General features: G+C 43.7%; 1 protein-coding gene across 4 annotated transcripts in view; it reads left to right on the top strand.

Annotated features, from left to right (window-relative positions):
• The first annotated feature begins 862 nt into the window (after positions 1-862).
• The window catches only part of TENM3 (teneurin transmembrane protein 3), a 613031-nt gene continuing 589353 nt past the window's right edge, over positions 863-24540 (top strand). For 2 of the 4 annotated variants that reach the window (XM_081130530.1, XM_081130532.1), the window contains exon 1: positions 863-919. The gene's annotated coding sequence lies outside the window, so the exon portion shown is untranslated. The remainder of the gene's footprint in view (positions 920-24540) is intronic. The other 2 variants (XM_081130534.1, XM_081130533.1) reach the window with 2 other exon arrangements.

Here is a 24540-nt window from a genome sequence, read left to right on the forward strand (position 1 = left end):
CTTCTTTTATTTCAATAATGATATCAATTATCTCTTAGTCACTAAGTAATCTGACTTAATCTTTGCCTATCTTACATCTGCCATGTATTTTTATATTTGTTTATTTTTGTTTTCTTTTAAAATTTTTCTTTTTTTGTTGCTTTTGTTTTCTTATTGTATGTTGAGAAGAGGGAAATAAATGGAACAGAGAGAATTGGATTCATTGTTCAATACTTGGAAACTACTCCAAGGACTATAATGCTAGAATGAGAAACTCAGAAATGGATTCATTTTAGATGTGATTGCTGCTTAAAATGACCAGTGAAATGCAAAAACAAGGGACGCAGGCATTTTTCCTTCAACAGAACCAGAAACCAATATTTGTAAATTCACACAGTAGTATGTAAACATAACCCTGGTCTCTGGGAATTCATTGTGATATAAAATATATCCCACCCTTAATCTAATTATCATGACGTATGACTGGAATTAGCAACAGGAGCACAGAGGAGAGGGTCTTCAAACAAGATCAAAAGGTGACGGGTCTTAGATAAATTCACAGACTTTTTACTCTTTGGAAAGATAAATAAGCCATATACATTTCTAGCTTTTACTACTAAAAAAACAAAAAAGCTAAAATTACATGGACACTTGAAATCGAGTTTAGTTTAATACACTACTAGGATAGCCACAAACTTTTTATGACTTAATATTTTTCCTGTTTAATTGCTATAAATCAGCAGTAATCCCTTGTCATAATGCATCTCTAAATTTTAAAAGAGTTTCGGAATGGAAATTATGGATATAAAACATCAAATTAAGTTTTCTTCCAGTTTACAATTTCATTTATTTTATTCTAGAGTTCCTGCTCTTCCACAACAAAGAGATTTAGAATTTCTGTGCAAGCAGGAGAGCTAAAGACCTATTTAAAGAAGATAAGGTAAGTCCCGGGCACTAAAATGTGCCTAGATCCATCGAATGAGACAAAAGGCTTCTTAAAAATATACAACTTGTTTGTTTTGACAAAATTAGACACTTTCGCTAAGTTGTGGTGTACTTTGTGGCTATTACTTGTGCTGTGCTCCTAACCTCTGTGAATTAGCTGTGGGTAAATGATTCCAAAAAGCGTAATTATTCTGATTGTCTTTTTTTATTTTATTTATTTTGTTTCTAGTCTTTTTGTTTGGGAAAATTAGCTGAGTGAGGACATATTAAAACATTGAACCTCTGCTCTTTAAGGAGAGAGCATTTTCTACCGGGGTAGAGTGGCCCGAACACAGTGGATTACGGGGCGTGTGCCTGCCCCCCGCCCCCCTCCGCCGGGGGGACAATGTGTTTATGGCTCTCTTGTTCTGGGAAAGTCTGAATCATTTCTGAGCAGCCCTTCGGGGTGACCTGAGAGAATTAAACCTGTACCGGGCTATTTTTTCTCTCCCTCACAGAGCTCAGTGTGCTCTCTCAATGGTAACCACTCTCTAGTAATTTAAAGCTTTCGAACCTTGTGAAAAGATTCCTTTGAATCCATATTCTGCGGGGTTTCCACAAAATGAAAAGTGTCTTCGACTAGGAAACTCTAAAGGCATTTACAGCAGAAAAGCCAGCGTGGCTGCGCTGGACGTGTGGACAGTGTGAGCCCAAAAGAGCCAGGTTCCGAGTAACCCGCGCAAAACGTCCTGGCTCTTTGGGTTTAACGGGCTGAGGTCGCTGGGTCTCTTTGCTTTCTCCTGACTGATGGTTTGTTACTCCTTTCAAAGCAAAGTTCAGTAAAAATGTCCCATGGTGAAAGTGTTTTCCAAATTATGAAATAATTATGAAATGCGAGTGTATGCAAATGATTAACATTTTTGCATCAGAAAAACTGACTCTCTGAGGCACCAATGCTTTACCTGCCCCCTGAGGGTGTCGCAGAGAAACGTCACAGGAGAGCCCCGTAATACGGGTCCTCGCAGGCACGGTTCCACTTGTCACGTACTCAGTGAGTCATTAATCAACAGGGACAGGAGCTCAGGACGACGGCTGCCACTGTGCCCTGTCCTCCAGCAGGGTGTCTCGTCCCTTGATTTCAATTGGGGTAATGGCGAGATTCCTCCGTTCCGATAAAGCGGTTCATGTGAAGTAGATTTGTAGCTCACCACCGTGGACGTCCTCAGCAACTGCCCTTTGACGATGCTCTCTAGGAACTGTAGCGTGATGTTGTGCACTCGGTCTATGGAAACAAGACCCTGGGAATTTCCGTGCAATAGATAGAGCCTAGATAAGAAGCGATTTATCTTAAGTTGCTCTGCTGATATTTTCCTCAAATCTTCCTCCTGGCTTTTCTTTTCATTCCAACGTGAACCACAAAAAGGGTGCACGCTGTGAAGGACTTATCTGTATAGTTTTATAATAGACTTCAAATGAATTAAATGTTTAGGATAAATGATCATCGAAGTTTTCCGGGCATTAGGTGCACAGCTCCCCTTATTACTACCGGGAGCCACGCACCGAGTTTCAGGCACTCTCAGCCGAAATGTAATCACCTGTGCGTTTCCTCCAGTGAAAATACGACTCAATACTCGGTGCAAAAGCATCCTCGGTCCTCTGAATCCGTCGATCACCAGCCGGCATTGCACCTTAGGAGAAGCTCTTTCTATGAATGCCGGGGTCATAAAACACGTCAACCTCCCCTCCTCTTTTAAGTACCTCCTCTTCAAACCCGTCTCTTGTCAATTCATGAAAAGCACTCTTCCCAGACCGGTGGTTCCCTAGAATAACCATTTAGTCCTTAATAGCTGATACATAAACTTGAATGTTTTAGTGCTCCTCTGAGATACACACTGAATGATAGCGTTTCATAGGAGACGGTGGCTGCTGGCAGGAAGCTGCTGCCTTCAGAACACACGTATGAGCATGCATCTGGATGCCCACACACCCCAAGCTCTTCCGAAATCAGGCAAAACAACTACACAATTTCTAGCCTAGGAGGAAAGCTCAGACAGAAACAAAACCAAACAGCTCTATAAGAACTCAAACAGCTCTCTCCGCGTTATATTTTCTAGGTCGATTTCTAGAGTTTGCCTGCTCTCACTTAGGCTCGATACAGTCACTGTGATTTTAGGGACTATGCTTTAGCCGGTATTTTCCTGCGTGATTATAAATATACTTTATGTTTATTAGGATTGCCCAGATGTTTTAACTAAGCCAAATAAATACTCAGAAACATTTCCTAAATTATGTTTTCAAATAAGTGGCACCCAGAACCAAGCACCACACCATTTCCACAGCAGATTATCCTGCTGCTGTTTGAAAGAGTTGTTGGGAAGGAGAGAGAGCATGTAAAATATTACGGGGTCTGTTTTAGAAGAGAGGGAAGGATATCATATGTAACCAAAATCCACTGATAAGCCAGAGCTATCATTTTTAGTCAGTAAGCTCCACCCTTTTCCAGGCCTTTGTCAAATTGAACTCAGATTTGCAAAAACACTGACTTATATGAAAATGTTGTTAATTAATTTTTTCCCTAGTGGATCAACATGGACCAAAAAAGAAAGGGAAAAGCAAAGAACCTACAAAATACTCAAACTGAAGGCTCCCTCCCAGCCTCAACTGGGACTGGAAGCTGATTATATCACTATTTGGCAGGTAATCAAAGAATCAGAGAAATGAAAGAAACAGCATAAATTAACAACATCAAAAACACTGTAATCCACTCGGATGATTACAAGTAACTCTGTGTTTATTGTCTTGTGGAGCAAAAATCAGAATGGCTGACTACAGGTTTGACTTTGCACCTGGGTGTTTTGGTATTTTGCAGACACCATTTGGTTCGAGGGAAAAGTTAGAGTTTTAAATTTGTGAGATACTGTGGTGATTTTTCACTGTGCTTTTCAGTCCCTCCCTCTTGAATAAGCAGGATCTTCTGAGCCTGGACTTAGGTGGTTTGGCTCATGGGCTCCCGTTTGGCCTGAGACATTGAAAAGAAGGACTTGGCTCTGAACTGCCAGTCTGATTCCAGAATTTGGGGAAGCTGTACCCGAGGGTGTGTCCAGGCTGACTGGGTGCTTTAACTCTTCATGCCTATATCCAATTTTATAAGGATGGGCTTCTAAGTAGGATGTTCATGTCTATCTTGTCATATAGACAGAGCGACAATTTGCCTCAATTTGAAAAATAATTATCAGCCCGGCCTGTGTTGCTCAGTGGTTGAGCGTCAGTCCATGAACCAAGAGGTCACTGGTTGGATTCCCAGTCGGGACACACGCCAGGGTTGTGCACTTGATCCCCAGTAGGGGGCGTGCGGGAGGCAGCCCATCAACGATGTTTCTCTCTCGTAGACGTTTCTATCTCTCCTTCCCTCTCCCTTCCTCTCTCTCTAAAAAATCAATAAAAGTATATTAAAACATTTAGGGGCATAAACAGATTATTTTGCTAAAGTATATAGCCTAGGGGGGAAATAGGAGCAAAAGATAAGAAGTTTAGAAAATGTTTTCCATTTGTTAGGTCACTGCTTTTTTAAAAATTGTGAATTAAAATTGAGTAGCAATTTATGTGAGGAAGTTAGAGAGTGAGCAGAATGGACTTGTTGGAGCTGTCCCAGGAATGGTGAAGGAATGGCAGAAATAACTTTAATGCAAAGAGGTCATTGGCCAACTCCCTGTAAAACATGTTGAAAACACCTTGTGTAGTTTATTATTTCAGTGAATCTGATATCAGATATAAAGCGCTGCCCTTACAGAGTTGCAGTCTGTAGATATGTCAGGGCTCTTAACAAAACCACGTTGTAATTATTCTTGGGCCTAGATGGGGGCCGCACTGTAAAATGATATGACAAATGGCTTTCTACGCTGCGCCTGGCGGGTCCTTGGTCGTGGGTCTCCCTGCAGCCGGGTTTGCGCAGATGGAAAGCAGAATTCCTGTAGAGCCGTAGAAGCGCTCTGCCTGTGTGAGATACATCCCGCATCCCCCAAGGTTTGTTCTTGGCCCGATATGCTCTGCCACCAAGGTCCGGGCCCAAGGGATTGTGAGTGTCCTCTGTATGGTTTAAGAGCCCAGGCTGGGGAAGTGCACAGCGTAAAACAAAGAGCTGTCCCTTTGTAACATCCCAGTGGCTGTCTGAGACCAGACCACCCATCTCACGGCATGTGGCCCAACTCACTGGTATCCATGGAAGAAAATATCCTTTAAAATGCCATAATTAGGAGAGGGTCAAAGCAAGATCACTAAAGGCACAGGAGCAAGTCTTCTGTTTATTAACTCAGGAACCAGAGAAAATATTTCTCACGGATTATAGGGACAGGTTTTTTTTCTTTTCTTTCTAATACGTGGTACCTCTTTGCCTTTACTTTTCCAAACAGTACAAAAAAAAACATAAATAAAGAAACACATACAATGCTACATGGGCTGTGGTTTCATGTGACAAAGAGAGCATGGGCCTTGGTTCTGAAGGACCTAGGTTTAAATTATTATTCTATCACTTCCCAACTTTGAAAACTTGGCAGTTTCACACTTCTTCAGTTTCTTAATCTGCAAAATGGGACTAGTAATCCATCTCTAATAGTATTTTCTGGAGGCAAAATTTGGTTAATCTGCTAAGGTCCCTGTATATTATAACACTCAGTGAAGTGTGCCTGTTATTATGATTTGGCATAATTGGCCACCCTGCTCTTTAACAGTTTCTGTTTTGAACTTCCTTTCCTAAGATCCATGGGTTAATGAGTAGGGTGCAGATTTTTCCAACATTCTTATCCTTGATCATATTTCTTTGACAGAGAAGGGATGACATTCTAAACCTGAGTAGTCGAAGCAAGAACGGAAACAGGCAAAGCCAAGAGTTTGTGTTTTCAGTCGGGCAGCCACAGTGTAAGCGAGCAGCCGCCCGCCTCTCCGATCCCCCGGTACGAGAAGATTTAGGGAGGTGCGATGCGTGCTGAACGTTTTACCTGCAGGAAATGCAGCCAGTTGCCTTGATTCTCTCGAAGTCGCCTTTCTTGTCAGGTTCGGGAAAGGAAAGCTCTGCTTTATGGACAATGGCCAGGAGTAAATAAGCCTGATAAACAGGAGGGTTAGGGTGGGTAGCGGGAAAGCTCAGCTTCCACGCCCGGCTGCGGAGGGCTCCACCCCTAAAAAGGCAGCGATCGCTCAGTTGGCGGCCCTGTCCCTGGCACCGTCCAGCTCAGAGTGCAAGTTCCATAAGCATGTGTCCAATGGATGAATAAATGAGCCCTGTTCCTGGGAAATAATGTACTAGGCGGTCTTCATTCTAAGCGCTCAGAGACAGATTCTAATAACCGAGATGCTCTTCCTAACCCGGCGTGGAGGCAGCCGCTCGTTACTCCTTGACCTTGATCATTTGGGTTTCAACCCTGCTTGAGTGCGTCTCCCCCCATCCTTCTGCTGTGTGTATGTCCAGACGGAGCCTGATTAGAACAAAGGTGCTTTGAGACTTTTTCATGGACATCCTGTGCAGTTATGAAGTTATTTATAAGGTATAGTTTCCCATCCCTAATTTATTTCTCACTCTGTGGGCCTGACCATATAAGAAATGTCATAGCAAATGAGCCCAGTGATCCGTGCAGCCGGCGGTGGCCCCGAGGAATATTCTATGTGAGATTGTGGTTGCCATCCAGATACTACCTAAATAAACTTCTCTGACATCCCCTGACAATTCACCAGTGGTTGCTCGTATAAGAATTCATGAACGTTATAAGTTAAAAGTAGTTTTCCATGGATCCTCTGCCTCAATTTTAGCAAAGTTTCTTATGATACAAATTTGAATATGCCGGAGTTTAAATAATGGGTGCTAAATTCTCATAAAATATGATTTCCAGAAAGGGACTGTTACCTAATAAGAAAGTATTTTTAATTGGCATTATAAGTGAAAATCAAGGTAAAAATATTGCTTTCATAGATTCCTACCTATTTGGTTCCTTTCCTCTCTTTGCTCATTTCTCTGGGACAGATATTTCTTTAGTCCACAGATTTGGTGGTCTTTGCTTTACTCAAATGCATAAATACCACCAGATAGCCACCTTGCTTGCCGACTCGTAAGCCTCAGAGGAGGCTACTAGTGATAAAGTGTTTTAGGGAGGCTACTAGTCATAAAGTGTTTTATGGTAGCAAATATTTAGAAGAGCCAGAGGTAAAAAAAAAAAAAATTTCAACTTGCAAACAAAATAAAACTCAGTTAACAACTGGGACTTCCACTGAATGGCACGTTCAGGGTAAAAGATATTTTTTGGTACCTCTATAAAGGAAACAATTTATCTTTTTACACATATATCATTCAGGTGTCAAAAAACCCCTCCGACGCCGTTATTGAGAAAACTTTCCGAGAGCCGACCCCACTTCCCCAGCCGGCCGAGCAGCAGCCCACCTTCCTGGAGGGGAGCAGAGGAGGCTTTGAAAACCTGCCTGCAGGTGGCAACACATTTATTTAAAAATACCATTTCTATTATTCTTGTCACATCATGTAAAAGCTCATTGTAAGCGGGGTGATCACCAGGCACGGTGAGTTGTTTTCATGCACGAAGTTCAATCCCTCTCTGATGTGCTCAATTAGGGGAGCTTCATAAAACGCCGTAGGAGCCGCTGAGGCTGCGCTTTGCTGTGATTTTTTTGTATGTGGGTCTCATATCCCCCTGACCTACATAGCATGGGGGTGGTCAGGCGCCAGCTGGTATTTCTCAGAGTCGCTCAAGGAGAGTTTTCTCAGTAGGGACTGGCAATTTGTGCGCGGCTCCTGTGTGCGCCTGTCTCTGTGCCCAGCTAGAGAGCCGCCTACTGTCCTTTCTGCCTGTTCAATTACTCACCATCGACACACTCCGTGAACGGAAGGTCTTTGGTGTGAGCGCGATCTTAGAGTAGATTTATACAAAGTGCAATAGGCCTTGATCCAAAGAATGGGGTGTGCAGAGAACACCCCGGCTCAGTACTCCCTCTTCTGGATCAGAGTTTGACCTCGAGACCTACCTTAGTTCAGTCTGTAGACAGTCTGAATAGTTCCTTTCCTCTGCCCTGGAAAGGGACAGTGGGAGGCGGGCGGGGAAGGCCCTTCAGCTCTTCCTCTCTTTAGAGCGGTCCGCAACCCGGTGTCCCTGGCAGTCGCCGCCAGTGTCCTCCACTCCCTTGAAACACCACCCATTAGATGCAGCCGGGAAGCTCGGCCCACGGAGCACCGGCCTACACCGCCTCTCGCTTCTGTGAGCCCGACTTCAGCTCTTGATGGATTTCTAAGATCACAGTTATATTAAATGCCCGGTTTCAAAATCAAGGCGAAGGGCCGTTCAAGGAGAGATCTGATTACTACCTACAAAGAGCCGGGAAACTCGGAGAGGAACTGAGTGTCGGTAATAGATGGCGCACCTTAGTCTAAACGGTCTTCACTGTTCTGTAACGCGAGCGAGGTCTGTGATTGTACCTAAGTACCTCTTGGGGAGTCTCGTGTATAGATCAGGAAACGATACAGAATTTGCTGTCGGGCCTTTCAGACTAAAGCTGTTCAAAGTCAGACATTGGAAAGTGCGGGTTCTGTCTGGCCTGCCTTTGAGGAAATTCGCTCAGAGGAGAAACTGAGTCCTTCAAGACAAGGGCACCCCGTAAGTATGTACTTGCTTATTTTTGTGTGGTATGTGCTAGGCGCTTGGAGGGCTACAAAAATGAATCAACCGTGTATCCAACAGGCAGAGAGCGCTCAGTCTGCTAAGGGAAATAAGTTCTAAGGGAAAGTATCAAATAAAGTAATTCATGATACAGCAGAGGTCCACGTGACCGGCCATGGAAATCAGGAGGAGGAAAGAGACTCGTGCAGGATTTCTTAATGGAAATTCTGTTGTGTAAAGCATTTGTCACAGGATGTTTGAGTGGCCTCCAGAGATCCCCTTTAGTGGCCAGTAGAGGGACATAGAAGGACCACGTTCTGCCGTGTTCTTGGTTCATGCCTGCTCTTGGCATACACTTAGCATATATTTTAAAGACTCATCGGACCAGAGTTGAAAGCAAGTGAAGCATTTTTCCTGATCTTAGGTAGCATCATTTATTCATATAACAACTATTTCCTAAGTACTTGCTCTGAGGACCAGATGTGGTGTTGTCTGGACAGATCATTCATAGTCATGGTCAAGGTCACCCCGTATAACACAATGAGATAGTCTGAGATTTTAAAGTTTAAACACTTTGAGTACTAACATCATTGGAATAACTTAGTTCCCTCATCAGAAAGTCATGCCAGAGATAAAGCCCTAAGCATGATCCTAAAGCTTTGTTCCCATTCATTTGCTTAGGCCAGTGTTCTCAACTGCATGCAATTTTTCCCTTCCGGGGACATTTTTGCTTGTCACAACTTGGGGAGAGGATGCAACTGGCATCCAGCGGTGGCTAGAGGCCAAGGATGCTGCTAAACATCCTACAATGCACAGGACAGGCCCCCACAAAAAAGAATTACCCATCCCAAAATATCTATACTACAGAGGGTCAGAAACCCTGGCTTGGGTTTATTTTGCTCCTTAAGTCACTAATTGTGGGCCCTAAACAATGACGGTCTCCGTGGAGAGGCCTGATATCCTCACACCCCTTATGAAGAACAGATGCCTCCGCTAAACAATCAGAGGACACGGCTTGACTTCTGTCATGTCATCAGAAGCAAGAGCAAATTGTCCAAGAGAGTGGGGACAGAGGAGCAGATCCAAGAATGCAGACTCTGCTGTGCTGGAGAGAGGCCCAACGGAGGTCTCAGTCAAGAGGCTGCAATGGGCTTCCAGGCAACAGTGGCAGTGTCAAAGCTGTCCCAGATGTGATTCTCAGGGCTGGCTGTGCTATGGACGGCTCGCCACCCATTGCTGCCTATTTATTGGCAGCAAGGATTCACTTTTTCTTGTATTTTCATAGCTGCCCACATGCTTCTTTGCCCTTCATTGCTTCCCTTTGGATCTCCACCTCTGAGCTCCTGTTCTGTGGTCCACCCCATTCGCTCTTACCCCACGACCCCGTTGCAGCATGCTTCCCACCCCGTCCAGCCTTCCCCCTGCAGCTGCTCTCCGCTGGGCCACTGAGTCACCATGTGGTCATAGCCAATGGGAATGGGGACAGAAGGACCTGCCCTTATTGCTGGGGGTACATTGGGGATGATGCGCGGCAGTAAACCACAGATGGAAATATGAACCCGTTTTCCCAAATAAATGTTTGTGTAGGTGGTGATCAGACTGTTTCCGTCAGGACATGTTAATACAAGTTGATTTTTATAAACTGTTCTGAAAGTCTAGTGACGTATTTTGTGTGTATATTTTATTACATTTTAATCTCAAAGACATGATGTAAAGATGGCATTTCAGCAGTGTTTTCTCTGACCAGCAATACATGACACTCCCAGGCTGCTTCAGGCAGTCCCGTAGGCTTCCCTGCCAACGTTGAATGATTCACACTGTGTAGGTTTTACAGTTGGAGAACACATTTCCTACCAATATCTCACTCGTTTCTCATATGAACTCAGCAAAGTTGGGGCTCCTTCAGCACAGTGCTTGGAATTGAGTGGGTGCATAATAAATAGTTGATAAAGTCACAAATGCCCAATTTTTTGAAACTATAAAGCATTCTGATGATTAAAATGACTTGCACAATAAGCCATGATTTCTTAGTGACAGATCTGGAGCCCTGGGCAGCAGGCTTCTGGTCCAGGGCTCTTTCATGCTGCTTACCTGGGTTTGTCTGGACCAGGACAGACACACAGCCATGGGGTCTATAGTGAGAGGAAACTATGTCCTGGATCCCAGAGCAGCAGGTTGTTTCATAGAGAGGGCTCTTTATAGGAAGAGGCCCCGTGTACCTGAGCTCTGCCTGATTCCTTTGCACACCTTCAAGTATGGAGGTCACTTAGAGCAATTCCATCAGAGACAGCTTTCTCCTGCCTTTGAGGCAGGGGAACCCTGCTTTTGATTTATTTTGTGTTTTAGCACAGGGCTGAGCACACCCTAGAGGCATTTAATCTGTTGACTTGAATTGATCTGAGATGCTAGGCTTGGCCTGACACGAACCTTTACACTATAGGACTCAGCAGGTCATCAGAACTCATTTCAGTTGAAATCCAAGGCCCCTGACAGCTCCAACCAACTCTCTCTAAGGTCCATGGGTCTGGTCAAAAGATCACAGCTTTGACACAAGAGGCAGTTAAAGCAAAGCACGCTCTTCCTTCAAAGTCTACAGATTGAAGACGTCAGATGATCCAGGGGCAATAATATCAGTCTCCTGCTCAAACGCTATCCGTTACCTAACGAGTGAAGTGCGAAGTCCATAGACAAGCATTCTGATCCCGATTTGCCTTTTCAAATTTTTTCTCTCTACTCCTTTGCATCTTTGATGTGCTTCAGCCAAGCCCAACCATTTTCTTAGCTCTATGGAAGAAACTCTGACCATTTGCTCTCCCTCTCTCTTCCTGCCCCCACATCCACCCATCTCTGTATAACTCAGTCCTTCAGATTTATTCTCTTGTTCAACAAATACTCATTGTGTGTCTACTCTACGTCAGCCAGTATTCTGAGTGCTGGGAATAGAGGTGACACAAGGTCACCTGTGGAATTTAAATTCTTCAGCTACAGCTGATGTGAAACAAATAATTTAATTAAATATTAATAGGATCCTGTGACAGAAAATAACAGGAGAATCTCCAAAAGAGAAATCATGGGTGACTCCTTGGGAAGAAACCATTCCAGCTGAGAGCTAAAACTATAAGAGGGTTGGAGGAGGAGACTTCCAAGACAATTGCAGCCAACACGGCAGATGCAGGGAAACTCCACCTCCATGGTGCTTTATCTCACCACCAACCCACCCACTCTGTCCCCCAGAAGGGAAGAACACTCACTTCCTTGAGTCCCATGGGCCCTACCTGCTCCCCTTGTGATGTGTCTCACTTTCTGCCTCAGCGTTAGGTCATTGATCTCGCCTCCCTGAGGGCACCATGCGTGTCAAATTCACCTTTGGCATCCCCATAACCAAGCAGTGATGACCACACCCATCAGCCTTCTGAAAGGTGGTCTAGTGGAGTGAACTCTCAACACCCCGCAGAGACGGGGGGCTTTCCTAATAGGCTGGCAGGTAGGACGCTCTGGACTCCATCCCTCCCACAGTCAACAGTGCTGGTTGCATGATCCTTTTTTCACTATCTGTGCTGACTAGAGAAATGGCGACACTGGGACGCCTTGTAGGACTGAAAGTGATGAGCTATTTGACACTCTGGTAGTCACAAGGACATAGTTCTAGGGGAGCAAGAGCAAGCAGGAGCCATAAACCCACATGACTTAAGGCAGACTGCTGATTTGGGCCATGTGTTACACTTAACATTTAAAATATTATATAAGTATATATAGACTACATATGATTAATGATAGAAGAAAGTGGAGAAAATTTTTTTTTAATTATATAAGAAAACACATGCACAGGATACAAATGCAGGCTGTGGGAAGCAAACTAAAGTCACTGGTGAATGAAAGAGTTAAAAATCGTAGGGTGGAAATTGGTTTCATGAAAGAACAGTGTTCTGTAGTCGCCTTGTTATGGTGTTGAATTCCACTTGAGTAAATCCGGAGTGGTGTTCTCTTGCTTAGCTGTCATTAAAGAACTCAGTGGTAAATGTCAGTATCCCCACCAAGATCCCACTGAGTTTTGTGAAATTCTCCAAAAACCTCTCCAACAGAAGAATTTATAAGCTCTGCGTGTTCAACCATCTTAATGTGTGAACCTGGCTGAGAGATCTAAGGCTCACTGTACGCGGCTCAATTCCAATTTGTTTGTTTTTTAACAATGTCTGTGACACGTTACATTATGTCACGTTCCAATTTGATGGAAAACGACTTCCTGTGTCCAACAAGAAATAGATTTTTAAAAGCATGCCAACTACACGGTTGTTTTCCTCGCTTTTTTCAATAGCACTTGCTTTGCCACATCTTTCCTCAGGTCACTGCTAGACAACAGAGTTAGCCCCTGGTGAGACAGGCTGGCGTAGCCTGCGGTCCTCGCATGCCCACCTCTGAGAACAGACTGAAGTATTTCACAGTTTGTGTGATATAAACGACCTTTAAAAAGGCTCCACAAAAACGAGCTCCAGGAATGAGACCAGAAAGGCTGCAAGTATTGTTTTTAAGAAAAGGAAATTACCCTTTTCTGAGCTAAATTCAGGTAGCTGCATGCTACACCCTCCGAAGAACAGCAAATGTCCTTTAGTTGCCCTTATCTGTGGCCTGCCTTGGTGTCAGTCACAGTTAATGCTCAGCTGCATAGAACAGACCTTAGAGGAGCAAAGAAGCACTTATCCGAGTCAACCGGGGAACCGACGGGGAGAAGAGGGGGGAGGGAGGGCTGGGGAGGCAGAATAGAAATTCTAACAAAAGTTTGGTAATGTCTAAAGTGAGTTAGGGGTCCTAGTGGGATTCCTCCCCTTTTAACAACAAAGCACAGAGTGAAAGGATGTGCTCAGCGCGCTTTGTTTTCTTGCTTCCTTTGATCTGAAAGAACAACCAGAGTTGGCTGATTTCTGAAGACCGCTCAGAATAGAGAGATCTGGAAGGCTCCCAGTGATAGCCATCCTTGTCAACAGGAGGCATTCCAGGTACTGCCACCAGCCCCAGAAAACACTCAGATGCTCAACGCTTTATCTTTCATTTCAAAATCGACTGCTGGGAATTCTCTTTGAACAATGCATCGGATGATAAGTGTTTAGAGGAGAAATGAATCCCAGAGGAAGGTAAAGCATGAATCTCAGAGGCAGTGAGTGGACGCTGGATGAATCATATATTTTAAGGTTAGAGTGGAGAAATTTCAGGGGGAGGGGAGATTGAGAGAAGCTGCAGAAAGAAAAGGAAGAGGTTCTGTCTACCTGGACCCAAATCTCTCATCTGAGCTTTGCTTGGTCATGGGGCCCTCTCTCCACTTGCACACCCGCTGACCTCATTAGGTAATCAGATGGTTTGGAACAACATAAGGTGTCTAAGACAAGCTGAAATCCCCTTGGACGATTTCTGCCAAGAAATTTAGCACCTTTGTATCCCAGATAAAGGCCTCAACTTTTAAGGGATAGTATAGATTGTTTCTAAAAATCCATTTTTAAAGATATGTATGTCTCTGACTATGTTAAATTATACAATAGAAATTAAATATATGCTCCTTAGAAATGAAGAAGCATATATTTAACCAATGTTACACTCAGTAAGTTTAATTTTTTTAAAAAGAAGCATATGGCCCAGCCAGGCATGGCTCAGCGGTTGAGCATCAACCTAGGATCCAGGAGATTGGGGTTTGATTCCTGGTCAGGGCACATGCCCGGGGTTGTGGGCTCGATCCCCAGTCGGGGGCATGCAGGAGGCAGCCGATCAATGATGACTCTCATCATTGATGTTTCAACTGTTTCTCTCTCCTTCTGTCTTCCTCTCTCTGAAATCAATAAAGATATATTTAAAATAAATAAATAAATAAATAAGAAGCATATGTTGCCTAGTCAGGTGTATGCATTACTTTGGATATGTGGCCCTTGCAATATGACATGGAAATATATTTGTTAGCTCACTATTTTTGGGTCAAATAAATGTTACATATTTCAATATGTCACCTATCTCTGAAAGTTTAGGATATAGTTCAAACTTTTGTCTATCAAAAATTTGAAACTCACTAAATCACATTTCGCTTAGATGTTTTTATGAAGTTGTCATTTTCTACAAAGTGCCTGCAGTTGGCTCGCCCCAGATTGACTTACTCTGCGTTGCTGACTGCTCTCTCAAGGGAAAAGCAGGGAAGCAGTTTGAGACGGTGTTGGAGCTGATTTTTGTCCTTTGACTCGTCTTGCCCACCTCTATAGTGCCTGTACTGCTTTCAGATTGCTACTGACAGGGAGGATGGCCCCCAATGGAAAGCAATGACCTAGGACGGAGGCCGTCGTTGTTGGCTGGCACCCAGCCTCAGATACGTGGCTCACGCTTCATCTAGCTGCTTACTTTCCCATCTTGGTTCACTTCTGTTTCAATCATTTTTTTTTTAATTGCCAAGTTATTTAAAAGACTACTGATTTTTTTTTCTGGGTTGTCACATTAGTTCCTGAGTGAATTTCACACATCAGTTTGGATTACAATCAGTACTGTGCAAATAGGTCCTATTGCAACACATGATGGGAGTCTAATGTGATTACCTTCCTCCAAATACTTTATGAAATGCTCCCCTAAGTATCCATGTGTGTATTTATTTAGTAATTGGCATAGGGTTATGCAGAATCATTGGCAGCTGTCTCTCTTCTTACTTACATTCCTGTGTGCTCTTTTATCTTTATTTTTTTTTTATCACCATTTATCCCCCCATATGTGCTTTCACTTCCACCTGCCCATCTCCCTCCCACAGTTTCCACACTGTTGTCCCCGTCCATGAGTTCTTTCTCTTTTTTTCCCTTTCTGCTCAATCCCCCCAACCATCCCCCACCCCAGAGCTGTCTGCCTGCTCTCTATCTATGAGTCTGTCTCTATTTTGTGCTTTCAAAGCAAAAAGTAAAATTAAGTATTTGATTATACCTTTAGTTAACGATACAATATTCTACACTTAAAATCTGTTAAGGAAGTAGATCTCATGGTAAGTGTTTTTTACCACCATAAAATAAAAATTTTTAAAAATTAATAGTTCCATTGTTAGAATATTTAATTTTTTTAGCCAAGTTCTAAAAACTATACTTATTCCTAGGTACACATTTCAGGGGTTACCTTTTCAATTCACTTCACTGGGACTATCAGCATGTATTTGATGGCACGTCCTAGTAGATGCCTGACTTTCAGGCTCACTTGCATTTTGCAAAATACATACCACAAAAACAGGCACTTGTTCTAACATAGGGATATCTGAGCCCCTGTAGGGAGGGCGCACCCAGCTTTTGTGAATGAGACTCCATGATTTGGCATTTGTATCCACAGGTTGAAGATAGAGCCAGAAGCATCCATGTCAAAACTGAGCAGTCAGATTTACACATATTTTCTATTTTAGCCATAAAATCAGTCAGTACATGTCCATGCTGATTCCTTGGGAATGACATTGATTTAAAGACTGTCTTGTTTATTTTTCACATGATGGCTGAAATGTCTATGCACAGTATTACTTTTATATGTAAAGTTATACCGCGTTGATGGATTTTGCAGTCCTTTTATGACAAGGCAATATAAAGAAACCTTTCTTTCCGTGACTACCGAGGAAAGCTCCGGGGTTAAATGGCAGTGCTCCCCTAGCTATTTGCCTGTCACAGAGAACGGCAAATTGCAGCCTGTCTCAAGGTTGGTGTTTAGACACATTCTGAGATTAATGGTTTTGCATAGACACTTTGGACTCTGAGTGATTTTGAGATGAGCTCTATCAAGAACATCCTCTGGTCCGAACTCAGCAGAAGAGCTTTTTGAAGTTGAGTATTATGAGCTCTATGTGAAGGAAATTTTATTGGTAGACAAACGATACTGACATTGAAAATTATATGGCTTCCTTTGTATCTTAAGAAATGAAGAAGGATCTTTAGCTAAACCCTGGTGACTGGTCCCATTAATTCTTCCTTTCATAAATCCAGAGCAGACAGTTATTTCTCTGCTGAACATTTTCCACAGGCCTGTGGTTTTGTTCTTAAAGAAGCAGATGTCCAGCCCTAGCTGGTTTGGCTCAGTGGTCAGAGCGTCGACCAGCAGATTGAAGGGTCCTGGGTTCGATTCCAGCCAAGGGCATGCACCTCGGTTGCAGGCTTGATCCTTGGCCCTGGTTGGGGGTGCATGCGGGAGGTAACCAACCGATGTGTTCTCTCTCGCATTGATGTTTCTCTGTCTCTCTCTCCCCCCTTCCACTCTCCCTGAAAAGCAATGAAAAAAATAGCCTCAGGTGAGAATTAAAATAACAAAAAAAGAAGCAGATGTCCAAAGAGACTTTGGATATGATAAATGAACAATCACAAAGAAAAAGTTGGTTAAATAGCATGAGTCACATGAGGAAACAATTCCGCCAAGAATGCGCTGATTCATTCATTTTCAATAACAGTTTGTTTTTTGCGCTGCCCTGTAATCTTATAGGTGTTCCTACAGCTGGTGAGCACCTTAAAAGGGATGCACCAGATACTGAGATATGCAGAAGCCCCACAAAGGGGAAAGTGCATAGTAGTTTATGCTTGCATTTTTAGCAGTTATGCTGACTGCTTCCGAAAATTAATTTCTCTATCTGGACCTATCATGAAACTCATGAGAATAAAAGGTTTACAGTAACAGATTTACAAAGAGGAATTTCTTTTCCCTTCAGTCTCAATGTTGGTTCAAGTAAGCACTTGGGTAAAAATAAGCTAAAGCACTTCATATTTTAAGCACTTTAGTCAGATGTTAAAATTAGAAATATTTTACTAAGGTTCCCCTGTTTGATTCTCCCAAAATATCAATAAATTACACTTAGTAAAAAAGATCAAAGAGATAAAATCCATTTTTATGAAGAACTTTTTAACAAAAGCTCTATGTTAAAAAATATTTTCTGGCAGACCATCTGTAAGAATTTTCGAACAAATAATTATTGAGCACCGATTGTGAACAAGGTATTGTATTAGACAAGGTCGGAGAGACAAGTATTAGGCGTGGTCCCTGCCCTCCTACGACTGCCATCCAATTAGTGTGGTGGTTAGAACTAGGAAAAGATAAATGCCAGCAACAGACAGAAAACATTTGCTCTCCTAAGTCAGTCCCAACGAAGGAAAGACCCTTTCGGCCCCAAGGGTCAGGGTCAGTTAGAGAAAAGCAGCAGGAAGTGGAGATAGCCCTTCTTGGCCTTGGCATTGGAGATAGGATGCTGGAGCGGACGTCATGGAAACGGGGAAGTAAGAGGCAAAATCAGGACCAGTACCTACAACCAGGCGGCTTACACACCAGACAGTCTGGATCCAAATCCTGGTTCCGACCTTCACCAGTTACATGTTTATTTACTTTCTCTAGCCTCAGTTTCCTCACTTGGATACCTGGTTTGTGGGTATTGTAAAATTTAAATGAAATAATATATGTCAAGTGTTTAGCATTGGGCCTGGCCTATAATAAGCCTTCAATAAATGTTAGCTATTCACTAATAGTATTTTTTTGAAAAGACAAAAGATCCAGTCTGGCTTCAGTCTCGGGAAAGGAGTCTAAAAAGTAGTGGACAACCCTAAAAGCTAAACTCAGAGGTTTGACGTCACTGAGTGATCGTGAAGAGAGAAATGTCGAGAAAGCAGCGACTAAGGACTATGGCAGGGTGGCGTTGCTGGCCTGGGGAGAGTAAAAGAGAGGCTGAGATCACTGACCACACATGAAGTTCATCCACACTGTGGCATGCATCCCTATTTCATTCCTTTAATGGCTAAATAATATTCCATTGACTGTAAACCACATGTTGCTTATCCAGTCATTAGCTCCTGAGCATTCAGGTCATGTCTGCCTTTCGGCTGTCATGAATGATGCTGCTATGAGCATTCGGGTACAAGTGTTTGTGTTTCAGTTTGGGGAGTATGTGATTAACAGTGGAATTGTTGGGTCATATAATCCTAGGTTTAGCTGTGTGAGGACCTGCCAAACAGTTTTCCACAGAGGTTTACACCCTGTTACACTCCCACCAGCAGTGCGCAGAGCTTCCAGTGTCTCCCCATCCGTGCCAACACTGTTCTTCCTGCCCCATTTTTTGCATTATACTCACTCTGGCGAGCGCATGACCCATCACTGTGGTTTTCACTTTCATTTCCCTAATAACCAATGATGTTGAGCATCTTTTCATGTGTTTGCTGGTCATTCGTGTATCTTCTTTGGAGAAATGCCCATTCAAGTCAACTCAAATGTTTTTATGTGATAAAGTTAGCAGCCTGCAAAGAAAACAATATGCAATAACAAGAGCAATAATAGCAACAACAACAATAATAATAATGAAATTTGGATTCTGCTCTGGGTTCCACCAGAGCCAAGATTTGTATCTTTAGCCAAGTCCACTAGGTAACAAATTTAAGAGTAGAGACTGAGACCATCTTGACTCCTGTGTAGGGCTCTGTTAAGTTTTATTTGTTTATTTCATGTTTTTTTTTTTTTTTTTGGTGCATGTTAAAATAAGGATTATAGTAAAAATATAAGCTTGAATACAAGGACACATTAGAAGAGCCAGCCACATTTTTCAGTGGCACTTTGACGTCTCCTCTCCCTGACCAAGGCTCTGCAGGGATCTGCTGCGGGAATGTCTGCTCCGGGAGCCTGCTTATCTCCCATCCGCCCAAGTGTCCTTTCTGTCCCTCGGCCTCTGTCCTCCGTCCCCCCTTCACACGTGCAGCTGTTCAGACCTGAAAGAGGGAGAGTAAGATTTCAGTGATGAGAGTCAGGCAGCATCCCGTCTGGGAACTCGCAGAGATATTACCTTATCTGTCCGCTGCTGAGTGATGCTGAAATAGAACTGCAGGAGCTCGATATGACATCTGGGGCAGGGACTCATCTTACATGAATGGAGTGCTCATTAAAGGGCCTCACGAGGCTGGGCTGCCTCACCCTGCAGCAGCTTATCCGTGGCCATCAACGAGCTTCCCCCCAACCCCCACGGAGGGGGTGGTCAGTGCATCTCAGCAAAGGCTACAAGGACATCATTGCATGTATTTTCCGTGAGCTTGGAGCCAAACTAAAAAGCCACAGTAGCTTTATCATCGTCTTATAACGCGCCTGACCAAAGCTCTGGAAGATACGACCCAAAGCAATAATTAAAAAAGAATCTTCCTGTGTGTTAAATCCCAGGACTCCTTGTCAGAGCTCTGAGTTACCTGGAGACACCCAGCACTGCCTCTGGAGACAGAGCCGCCGCTCTGTGGCTGGGTATTGGTGATTTCTCCGAGGCCCTTCTGGTGTGGAGAGACTCCCCATTCCGCCGAGGGACTAACCACTCCTGGTCTCTGCAGGATAGGAGGATTTTAATCTACTTACTTTTCAGCGTCTTTTAATTATGTTTTAAAAGTTTGTGCTTCCATTAACTGGCAGCCTGATTTCTCTATCTAGGGCTGCTTTTCAGGGTCATTTTTCCTCTGTTCAGTTACATCGCCGTGATCTTAGCGATTGTTATTTACATTGTCATAGTGGACGGTGCTATCTGCCAGGACAGGGAACTGGCAGTTTCTGGAGCACCTTCTGGGTCAGGAATCACGCCAGGCGAGGGATTCCTGAGAAAATTGCTTGGGATGGCAGGGAAGATTCCCGCCCGACACAGAAGGCGAGGCTCAGAGAGCTCCTGCGGTTGTGTGGTCAGCGGTAGGGCGGCCATGTGAATGGACCTCTTTCCAGCCTGTGTCTGCACGGGGCCAGGAGAACCGAAACCCCCTCCTACAGAGCTTGGAGCTGGAGCTGGAGCTGGGCGGAGACACCCATGTTTGTTTACACGAAAGGCCCCATTTGTGCAACGGCTCCCAAATGAAGGGTTTGAGGGTGGCAGTGGGACTTCGTAAAAGCCTCTCGTTCTCGAGAATAATGAGAAGAGAGACGCTCTCTCTTCCAAAGTTAAAAAAACAGATACTACCTCCATGTGGAGTTTCATTATGCATCACATCTTTTTAAACCTAGATTGCTTCTCCTGAGCAATAAATGTCTTTTGGTCCCTAGGATGAGAATTGGAGGAAGTTTTCATTATAGCAATTAAACTGTCTAAATGCAGCAGATAAATGAAAACTAAATCGAGAAATGTATTATTTTCCCTACTTGATGAAAACAGCTTCCAGTGTTATATTCTCAAAAGGATATTTAATTAACTTTCGAATAGGTTTCCAAACCTTACTTCCCTTTGTATTCTAAGTTTTCCTACCCTATTGTGGTAAGAGCTCTCTTTTACCCCCACACACGCACAGTCATGCTGTAAATAAAGACACATTTCTGGTGATGCATTTTTAGTGAATTCTACAAAATATTTGAGTAATAATCTATAACCATGAAGAACTTTGGGGGTTAAAGATGAATAAATATATTAATAATTTAGATTAAAACTTGATAATATGCATTATCTATGAGTACAAACAATACAAATAAATATGTTATGGTATATTAAGATAAAAGTTATAAATCGATAACAAATTAATGTTAGATGTTATATAAGCTTCCCCACGGAAAATGGATTTAACAATTAGGAGAACATGAAAGAAAAAAAGTATCACAAAATAAGATAAAATAAGGAATTACAAAATTTCAGCTCATAATTCACCTGTAAGGGAGGAAAACAAAGCTTCGTGAGCAGGTAAAGATGACAGAGCAAAGTCCCTCGTCCCACGTCAGTAACAGGCCCAGTACCAGGGAGTGGAAAAGAGGAGTGACCAGTTCAGTCATAACTTTAAAAAAAGAGGAAATAAGTGAGGCAGAAAAAAAATAATTTGTTTCATAGGCAGCCGAATATTCCAGTTTCATTTATTGCATTAAACTACCAGCATCCACTGCACAATATTTTGATGCTCTCTTACACTGTTTCGTATCATGACATCATACAATGAACCCAGCCATTCTCAGTCCATTATCTCCCGGGTCTTTATCTCGCTCCCTCTAATCGGAGGAGACTGGCAGGAAGGACGTGATTAGAACCAAATTCCCAGGACTCCCTCCCAGGCCCTTCTGCCATGTGTCAATGATGCTTTCTTTCGGGGCCCTCAACTCAATGCACCCCGAATGTTCACTTGCCCATCCCTTTAGCAGACTTAGTCTAGTGAGTAAACCCTTTGTACTCAGGGTTTGCCAGGTGTCTCATACACCAGGTAAATGTTAGTTGTTTCTTCCTATTTCCAAAACCTGGGACTTCCTAAGGAAAACGCATGCCTGCATGCCCATGTAGGACACACCAACACACACTCACACTTGCACACGTAAGAGATCGGGGAATGGTCAGAGACCGCCTTTCCTCAGCTCAGAAATCTTGAAAGGCCTAACTCCTAGCATGGCAGACACTAGGATTCCCCAGAAAGGGGTCCCCGCCCCTCCTTCTCTATGGTGAGACAGACAGTGACTCGGACCATTGGGATTCAAGGCGTTAAAGCACTACAGCATGATGCTTAGGACCACTGACGTCAAACGGGGGTGTCAGAGAAGGCTTCCCATGGCCACACTGAAGGTAAGCGTTAGATGAGAGCTCGTTACGGCGGAAGGAAGCTGAGAATGTTTCTAGGCAGAGGCTTTAGGCTGCAAGGAGGTACAGGGGCGTGACGTGTGTCACGATAGAGGATGTGTAGCATGAGACCGCATGGAGTCCGTACAACCGGACTGCTGTTGCTACTCATGCTCATATCCAACCGCCCGACTCTACATGCTTTACACACGGACAGAGCATCTTGCTGGCTTCTGCACAGCTCCTCAGTCTCGGACGATGCCTTACAAATAGGAAGTATTGAGCCCAAGATTAAGAGGCACGTATATATGCACAGAATAAAAATACAGACTAAGAAAAGTCAAAGCAGTGAAAGATCAATTAGTCACAAAAATCTAAGATCCAAAGATGGGAAGGAATCCAGGTTGCTGACATGTAGTCAGTGTTCGGTTACTTTCTGAGGAAGGATGATTATTTCTCTTAATCCCAATAATTGTTGTATGGACTCTCTGAACTATCAACTCGGGCCACAGACTCAGGTGCAGGAACCTCACAATATACTTGCATTCTGTGTCTCGGGGGGCCTTTCCACTCTTTCTGTTCACTACCCTGGGAATCCACTCTTGGTTCCTTCAAGAGGGTTTGCTCTCGGCTTTTCCCGAGGACTTGAACCTCAGACCGCCTTTCGCTTTCATTCCAGCCAGTGCCCTAGTTGCCCCCTTGCTGGTGAACCCAGAAACCTCAGGATCTAGGCACTGAAACTTCAGTCGGGCAAAGCATTTGTCCCTTTTCCCAGGAGAAAAAAATACTGTACAAATATAAATTCAGGAAGAGCACTCTATTCAAAGAGTATTGATATAGTCACATAGTTGGCAGTTTTACTTTCAAAATATGTTCTCATTTTACCCGGTCTGAACCGTTGCTTATTACTAATAAATCTACATGGCAGATGGACGTTTCTGAGTTATGTCAGGACTGAGGCATCTCCAAATGTAACAATTGCCATTATTCTAATACCTGCTCAGATACTCCTGGGTCCTACCTAATCACGCATGTTCATTGCAGATTCAAAGTGTGCCTGCACCTTCTCTCTGCCCACTTCCTTTGGGCTGGACTGCTATAGTGGACACTCTTGATATTTCTTCTAAATCATCGCTCTTCTCTGGCCAGTCATTATACTTCCAGGCTTTTAAAATACGGCCTTATAGCCATGGAAACCTAAAATCACATTCAAAAGAGTTTTTAAAGCTATTTAGAAACCAAAAGAACACTAATGTTTAAGCCAGTATCAACACATTGCCAAAAGAAATTTCTTATTCATTAGGAGCTCATTTCAACGAAAATGATGAATCATGCCATTAACGTCTGACTATCCACACACAGCTTGAAGACATTCCTGGCTTCCTGGTGGCCTTGTCCTGTTGCTCCCCTTTCTGTGAAGGTGTTTCTTACCACTTAGCTGCCTTCGGGGCAATTTTCAGCTCTCAGGTCTATGCAGGATCTCTCTTCCTCTGTTTTTCTGTCTCTCTATCTTCATCTCTGTCTGTCTCTTTATAAAGAGATAGATATATGCTGATATGCCACATGCACACACACACACACACACGCATACACACACACACGCATGCACAGGCGCACACACGCCCTGGTCTGTGGTGTTTTGATTGGCAGCCCAAGCTGACTAATCCAGTAGGTAGCATCCTATTCTGTAGAAGAGGAGACTGAGGGCGGAGAAACTGGGTAAACAGGGTTGGAGAACTCGAATGCGGGCCACTGTCTGTCTGAAATCATAGCCCCTGCTTTTCCCACTTCATCACACAGGCTCCCCGATAACCACTCAGTCTTGCCCCATCTCCATCTTGACCCCAGGGAGAAATTGGGGCTTTCAGCAGCTTCTTGGGGGATGCAGTTTGGCTCAGTCCTCAGGAAAATCTAGATCCCCTGTGGACAGGCCCAGCCCCACCACCTGTCTCGTACCGCCCAGAGTTAGCACAAAAGCACCTGCGATCATCTATTTAAACCCCCTCGCTCTGCAGACCATGCAGGGGAGAGTTAAGGTCACCGAATTAGGTTTGTGGCTCACCTTTTTCAACCAGAATAAGACCTTGCCCTAGGTTTTTGGTATCAATAGCACAGAAAGGCTATAATATGCATCTTTTTATAAAATACTAAAAACTAGTTATCAGATCTCTGACAGGGTCCCAGCTCTGTTACTGCCTCCTTTTGACACAGAACTCTGACCTCAACTGCTTTTCAAGGGCCAAGTCATTTTTCTTAAAACATAAAACACATGTAACCAGATCACCACCAGGCTTTACACCTGGACATGTGTCTATAACGCTTGCTCAGCAGAATCCACAGAGGGGTCTGCTCCCCACTCCTGGATCAGCGTTTCAACAGTAAGCTCAGTGTCCCAGGGAGGGGGCGGGGAGGCACCCCAGCTCAGCGGGACGGCAGACAGATTAACTGCCAGGGAGAGCGTTTCCTCTGCTTGGAATCACATATCATCAAGAG

The sequence above is a fragment of the Miniopterus schreibersii genome (genome assembly GCF_964146895.1).
Source record: "Miniopterus schreibersii genome assembly, chromosome: 2".
Taxonomy (NCBI): Eukaryota; Metazoa; Chordata; class Mammalia; order Chiroptera; family Miniopteridae; genus Miniopterus; species Miniopterus schreibersii.